We start from the raw sequence: 8,156 nt of genomic DNA on the forward strand, positions 1-8,156 counted from the left end.
TGTGCCCAGAAGGGCCCTTCCTGCATGTGGCCATCCACCATGGGAAGGGTTCCTTAGGTTCCTCTTGATAGTTTTTAGGTTTTTCCCTTGGTCAGTGTTTAACTTCCAGCCAAGCTCTTCTCTTCCAGACAAAAGCCTGCTCCTCCTGGTATGTCTGGTGTTGGAAATAAACCTGCTACAGGAAAAAAACCAAAGATCTTGGTAGGGGCTAAATCTGCTAAACATCTTTCATTGGAATTCATGATAACCAGGGGCCTGTTGAGGGACTGGAGCTTTTGAAGAGAGGAACAGGCAAACAGTGAATGTCTAACAAGAAGAGACTGTTTCTGGTGGCAAGGAAAGCATCTTTTGCAAGTGAAAGGGGTGGGGAGGGGTGACACACACACCTTCACTTGGCTTTTAGCCGTTGCCCTCACCAAGTCACATCATGAGCATCGAGGTGAAGGAAGAAGGGGCTGCAGCCCAACCTGCAGGGGCTTCACAGTGTGAGCTGTTGAGCACTGACCTGTCGGGCCTGGCTGCTCCCACATCTCCAGACAATAAATGCTGCCATCTGGTGCTCGCAGCCCAGCTACACACGCTGTTCATGCTGGTCCTTGTTTACTCGTTGGATTATCCAAGGGATTACCTGCACCTCCACTGGCTTTCAGTTTTGGTGTAGGAAAAAACACTGACTTCAAAGAGAGTTGAGTAGTCCTGCTAAAAAAATGCTACAGAAAGGAATATGGAGTTTCTACCTTGCATTCTCCTCTTGCTTTGATGAGTTACTTCTTGTTTGTGTCAGGACACAGAAGTTGTTGGTTTGGTGTGTTTTGTTTTCTCTTATACAATGGGAAAGTGAGAAGCAAATGAGGAGCTGGACTGTACATGTCAGAGGCTAATCTGAGTTTAGCAGAACCCTGATCACAAGATTGGACACCAGAGAAGTCATCAGTGCAAAGCCTTTTTTTTTAATGGAGATTGTGTTTCCTGTATCAAATATTGAAATGGGGGAAAGGGAAAAACAATGGGCAGCACGTGTTTGTGACAGTCACCAGCAGACGGGCTTCTCCTGCTGGTTTGTCTGGACAGAGCCTGCCCGGTGTGGGGAGGGGAAGGTGTGCACAGTGTGCATGCCATGGCCATGCAAGAAGTTTCGCTGCGCTCTGTTTAGGGACAGGAATCAGGAGAGATTCATCGAGACCTCGAGAGCCACCTGCTGGCATGTAGACCCATCAGGGAGACACGGACAAGAGCAGTTCATGCCCTACTCCACAGCCAGTCTAGGCATCACCAGAGGTCTGAGAGCTCTGCTTCTGGTCATTTTTACTTTTCAGTGCTGACCCTGAGCCAGATCCTGCCATTTCACGAGCTGTTCTTTGGGAGCAGCCCTTTCAGAAGTGCCCGTCAAGCTCAGGGAAGAGCTTGCAACCTAATACTGCATTTCCTTGTAAATTGGATTAATGCTCCTTATCTTGTCCTCGCTCTGGCAAACTTCCCATTTCCCTGACTAGGATCAGCACATGATACTTACCTGGGTAATGGATTAACATGTGGGAGGCTCTCAGGAGATGGTTTGGCACACTGCTCACAGGAGTGGTACAGGCTGAAGGGGGGTGATCTTCATGTCCCTTTTGGGTGCACACTGGAGTCTTTGAAGTCTTGGAGTCTCTTCAGCTGAGAACCATAAGACCTGCACCAAAGCAGAGAGCAAAGGAGTTGACACTGAAAGGGGGGGGGGGGGGAGAGAGAAATTTTGCTTTCTCTTTAACTCTTGGATCCAGCACTAGTTGTAATTCCTCTGTAATTATCTAAAGATCAAAGGATGTTCTGACATGAGAGATCAGAAGAAGGAACACCATGAGAGGGAGATGGGGAGCACGCAGAGCGATGGGGGAACGTGGGGTTCCTGCCCAGCCTGGTGTGAGCAGGACAGAGGCACAGCTGTGCCCAGTGAGGCTGTGGAGGGGCAGCACTGGGAGCTGCAGGCTCCCTGCCCAAGCTCCTAGCATGTCAGTCAGTCTCATGACCAGGGTGACTTTCTCTCCTTTCATGCTAGAGGAGACAAGGAAGGGCTTTGAAGAGAAATGGCACAGACCACTGCTATAATAAATACATTCATAGCTGAAACAAATTAGTTCCTGTTCAAGCAGAGGATGCAGGGAGGTATCTCTGTCCTGTGGGCTGTGGTGTACACAGAGCCCAGGTGACTGCAGCCATCACCACCCATAGCCTCCAAGTCCATGTGGATGCAGCTTCATGAGTTATTTTGCAAACCATACTGCTTCAGTTCTCATGTGACTGGCTTCAAGCTTGTGCAAGAAACTCAACTGCTGATCCCCATTACTGGAGCATGCAAAGATCTCATGAGCTTGGCTGCATCCTCAGCCCAGAAAGTACTTTTATCTTCATCCTGCTGGGGGAAGTGGATGGATGTGACTTCCACAGGAAAGGAAATCAGTAGGAGAGCAGCAAACTAGACCTACATCTCTTAATCATCTCGCTGCACAAGAGTTACAGTTGGAGAATGAAAAAGGCTAGATCATATTCCTGTGGCACACAGCACATGCCAAGCAAGCCTTAGCTGACATTTCAAAGACCAATTGTTTTTAAAGTGGGTTCCTTCCATCTGGGAAAATGTTCTATTATCTTAGGGGGAGGGAGGCAGAAACTTGCATCAGAAGTCACTTGATTCTGTAGCCAGTTTGTTTGATGTCAGTCCAGACATTGTTGGGATGTCAGTCCAGACCAAGAATAGTGGATCTGACCGACTGCATGAAGTGTTTACTTTGCCACCTGCTTTCAGAGACAAGCAGAGGAGCAAATGGCTGTTTTGAATCCTTTAATGTGTGTGTTCAGCTTGCGACAGGGCTGTGTCACAGCTGATGCTCAGGGAGCTCTCCCCAGACTGCTGCGATGTTAAAAGCACAGGAACCCAGGGTTCTCTTCAATGGGGGTATTTACATTCTCTCACAAGACAAACACTGGTAGTATTTCACATGTATTCCTGGAAAAGAAGTCAACAGTAGCTGCACCCTGTCTCATTGCTCTTTAATTCAGTTTGCGTCAGTCAGAGTGATCCTGAAGTCAAGAATCACATTTGCAGATGCTTGGGCAGTTCATGAACTGCTGGAGCTGCCCAGAGGTTGTATAAAGTTAAGGATGCAAAACAAAGTTCACATCCAAATGGCAAGAGGCACAGGCCTGCTGCTCTCCCATCTCCTTCCCTCTCTCTGGAGGACTGAGCCTCACTGGGTCTTTTTTGCAGTGCCTTGGACCCTGTTTTCTGTCCCCCAGATCTTTGGGCCAGCCTGGCACCCTGACCTGCCTCTGTTTCCCACTCTGCTAATCCCTGTCCTCACTCAGGGCTGAGGTGAGGGAGAGTTCTTGATGTCCTTCACACGTGTGCACAGATCCCCAAGCAAGGAATTTCCAATAAATACTGGCAGGAGGGTGCTTAGAAACCTGGTGTCCTGTTGCTGAGGTGCAGGTTAATTGCTGGTCTAGACATGACTCCTTAGGTTAGAAGAAAGAGGGAACATTGAGTTCAAGTGAAGCACGGTTGGGTGGCAGGCAGAGCACCATTCTCTGTGTTAGAATTTAATCAGGGGATCATGGCTTTTCCAGTGTCATTCAGCCTGTCCTTAAGCAAACACAGGAGAGCTCTGTGACATACCTCAGATAATGGCACTGGCTGCCTGCACTGCCAGCCTCACCCTGCTGAGCTGTTCAGCATTTTACTCAGGAGGTAAAATGTTCCCAACATTGCCCCTTGGTTGCTGGAAGCCTTCCAGCTGGGAACCACACTGTGTGTCGGGCTGTGTTGCAGCAGGCACATCTGGCAGATGAAAATGGATTCCCTGACTGGCCTATCTTTAAGATCTGGGCACTGCAGGGGAATTTTTTTATTATTATTTTTTTATTTCCTTGTCTCTTGGTGACTCTGTTTTGAGCTGTACCAGTCATTTTCTTCTTTGGAGTAACACATGGAAATGATTTGAGATCTGCTGCTCAAAGCAAACTTGTTCTGTGCTGGGGACCATTTCACGCAGCTGCCTGCCCTGCTGACGTGCTGCAAGGCCCATGCCAGGCTCCACACACCATCTTCCAGGAGCCCAGAGTGGTTTTTAGCTCACAGCACAGGTCATGGTGGGGTTAGAGCAGGAAGCTCCAGTGTTATCTTCCAGCCTGCTTGTGTTTCAATCACCTCAATTCCTTGCTTTGTTCCTTTATCGCCTTCCATGGGGCAAAACTACAGACATGGATACCAGATTTATTTATGCTGCAACTCCTCCAGAGGCTCAGACTACTTGGCAAACATGGTGTGTTGCTGGGCACTGTGTGCCAAGTACCCTTCTCCTCTCCTTGCTCGCAGGTAAACTGGAGCTGTCACACTGCAAGCTGCCAGGTTTGTCAGGTCAATCCCAGAGTCTGGCCTGGAACCCAGAAGCCTCAGATAGTCTGTTTGTAAACAGGAATACAATTCTTTCTGGGTTTTTTTGGCTCCTAATGTATGGATCCTCCTATGAATCACACGCACAGCCTCAGTGAGACCTGGTGTGCAGCAGGCAGTTCTTTTCTGTGCTAGTTAAAGCTTAAACATACAAGAAGACATGTCCAAAGGACAAGTGTGACCCCTGCCTCTGCTCTGTCACTGCTCACAGGGAGCTCACAGGCCTCAGATCCACTGACTTTAATTGCTGGTTGATGTGGATTTGGGGGCTGTTTGGGCTACTGGCAGCTCCTGGTGGCAGAAGAAACACCCACCCCACAGCAATGCACACACAGCAGTCACCTCAGAGCAGTGTGGCACCTTGAGCTGTGCCTCTTTGGTCCCTGCTGGTACACCAAGGGGGGACAGATTGGCAGCATTTAAGGTGTGAAACCCTGCATGGGGGACAAGCAGTGGCTGCTTCAGTATGAAACTTGTTTGATTCATTCTCTACCCCAGGGGCTTGTCTGAGATGGTGGTACCTCATGATCCTAGGCTGGGATGGTACCTGGTGATGCTGCCCCCTGTGCAGCACCCCAGCTGCCCACAGGCACCCTCAGTTTTGTTGCTTCTGAAACACCCACCCAGTAGCTCTTTTGTTCTGTGCACACACAGAGGTGGGTGGCTCCTACACTTCTCTTTCTCCTCTTGGCTGATACAATATTTTTTCCCCTCAGCTCCCTGGTCACTGCCCGCCTGTTATTCCTGGCAGAGTGGAATTGCCCAGGGAGGTATTTTTTCTGGCCTAGAGACCTATTTTTAAATTTTTTTAATTCTTTTTTTCAGATGGATCCAGTGACTCCTCAGCCACTGCAAGCTGCTTCTCACACCTCTCTTCACTGCTCCTTGTGCCCTCTCCCCATGTCATCCTCACTGCCCTACCTGGCAGCCTTGCCCTGGATCTCCTTCCCTCTCAGCCAACCCACTGTGTCCCTGTGTTCCCGTTTGCTTCCCTGGGGAATGATGCAATGCTTGATGCTTGTGGGATAATGCTGAGTAGGTATCTCTGTGGGGTTGCATGGTGGTAAGCAGAACACAAAGCCTTGACTTCTTTCCTTCCCGGAGACCATTCTTAGCTTCTATTACTGTTGATCACCACGTTGATAAATAGCACCATAAAAGTCAGAGTAATAAATTTAGTCTTTGTAAGAACTTCTGGGAAGCTTTGTTAAAAAGCAAACAAATTATCTTCCCACTTGGATATTTCAGATGCTTTTTACAGACAGATTTATTGGTCTTTTATGAGTCCAGGGCTATGTCTCCTACATGACTTCCTGCAGAATGGAGATGAGCCAAATGCCTAAGAATGATGAGGTGGCATTATCACTCAGCTGCTGCTGATGGAGAGTGATGACCCTGAACAGGCCTGCTGGTTTTAATCATGAAAATTGTGCTTCTGACTCCTCCTGGTGAGGCTGGTGCAGAAGTGGCTACATACAGAAGCCCAGCAGCACAGTACTTGACAAAAATGAGTGGACACACTGGTCCAAGCTCTCCAAGGCAGTTAGGTAGCCATCTCCTCTTGACTTGCAGGGACCTAAATATCTTTGGACACTTTCATCCAGAATCTGCCTAAAATACCATACTTCAGGCAGTGTTTCTTGGTCTCAGAATGAGAGCAATCAGGCTGCTAAAATCCAGGAATTCCTATCTGCAGCTTTCTGCAAGTCCATGCTGTGATACATGATGATTCACAGCCCTTGCCTGGGGAGTCGTCTTGTCTGTGCTCAGACTCCACCAGTATTTACCAGTCTGGGAAACTGGATGTCCCACTGCCAAGGACTCCACTGGAATCACTGTCATACTAATGCACAGCGCTTGCTATTGGGGTTTCAACCAGAGCTGACTTCTAGATTTGTCTAAAAAAAATGAATATAATGGTGCTTTTGGACAACCTCTGCTCCAGGATAGGGGATGGGCCATGAAGGTGAACAGGCTGCAGCAGCTCTGCTATGAAAACAGGCTGAGGGAGTTTGGGGTGTTCAGCCTGGAGAAGAGAAGGCTGCATGGAGACCTTAGAGCACCTTTCAGTGCCTGAAGGGGCTCCAGGAAAGCTTTTCCTGGGGGCTTTTCACCAGAGAAGGCAGTGACAGGACAAGGGGTGATGGTTTTAAATGGAAAGGGGAGATTTAGGTCAGATAGCAGGAAGAAATTCTTCCCCATGAGGGCAGGAAGGCACTGGCCCAGGTTGCCCAGGGAGGTTGTTGATGCCCCATCCCTGGAGGTGTTCAAGGGCAGGTTGGATGAGGCTGGTGCAGCCTGGGCTGGTGGGAGGTGTCCCTGCTCATAGCTGGGAATTTGGAACCTGATGATCTGTAAGGTCCCTTCCAACCTTCACCATTCTCTGGGTCTATGATAGACACTAAACCAGAAAAATGATTCTATGGAGTTCTAACTGAATGTAACGAAGAGCAGCAAGTACAGCTCTGTGAAAGCACAGAGCCCACCGTGCCCCCCTGGGTGGTGGCACCTCCTGCAGGGCCAGCACACCCCGCTGGCAGGCTGGGCAGCTCTGCAGCAGCCCCAGCCCCGGGGGCAAATTGCTCCACCAGAAACTCCAATGCATCAAATTGTTTGTAAAGGAAAGCTGTGGGAACAGCCCTGATGGTACTGCAAGTTATTTAGTCAGGTATGTTTATTATTTAATTAGACAGTTAATACCAGGGTCTGACTGTAATTCAGACCAGAGCAAATGGAACAGGGCTTTGCTTGTGCTTCACTCCTCATGTCCTTAACAGTGTGAGAACTGACACAGGGCTATGTATGAACTCCTGAGGAGCTTGGTTTAGCTTCCCAAGGTGAAGCAGTGCTGACTCACACTGAAGATGCTGTTTGCAGATAACAGGGACCTCAGGTTGACATCACAAGGCTCCTCTGGAAAGCCTGGTCTGCTCCCTGCATTCCACTCCTGGGCTGCCATCCGAAGTGGGGCTCCAGAGCCCAGGGCAGGGCTGCCTCACCAGCAGGCTGAACAACTGAAAACTTGTTTTCTTCATAAAAAGAATGTTGCAGAGCAGGTTTTACATGGGGATCTGATCTTTGTTCCTGATGGGATCTATCCCAAAAGGGCACCAGGACTTGTCCAAACAAGGAGAGCAACGGGACAGCAGCAGACAGTTTGCAGAGGGAAGATGAAATGCAGGGGAGAACACATGCAACTTCTTCCCAATGTGCAGAAACTTCTAGTAATTTTCAGTTACAGGAAGAAATATTGTGTTACCAGGTGAGCAAATCAATGGGGTATTTACTGGCACTGTGCTCTGAGAGTATTTCACAAATATTAATTCATCTTTACAATTACTATAAGCTCCAGCTTCTGGCCTAGTGTCAGAAAATCCTGGACCCTGGCTTCTAATGAACCCATCAGAGGCAGGAGCTGTCAGACATTTAAGGAATGTGAACTCAGGGGTAGCTTTGATCTGTTCTACAAGCAGAGCCAAGATCTTGACCAAAGCTGTTATCCTTTGTTTCTTTAACATGAGAAATATTAAAGACATGCCATGGCAGATAGTTCCTGATGACTTGGCATGTCATTGCAAATAGCTTCTGATCTCAAAATACACACTAAACTCTACTTGCTGGAATCATGTTGGCTTGTTACATGGTTCTGCCAAGTGAGTTAAGCAGTGGTAAGTGAAGAGACTTGTCTCAGCCACAGACACCTGCAGCAATTCTGCACACAGGT

Source organism: Apus apus, chromosome 17 (genome assembly GCF_020740795.1).
Source record: "Apus apus isolate bApuApu2 chromosome 17, bApuApu2.pri.cur, whole genome shotgun sequence".
Classification (NCBI taxonomy): Eukaryota; Metazoa; Chordata; class Aves; order Apodiformes; family Apodidae; genus Apus; species Apus apus.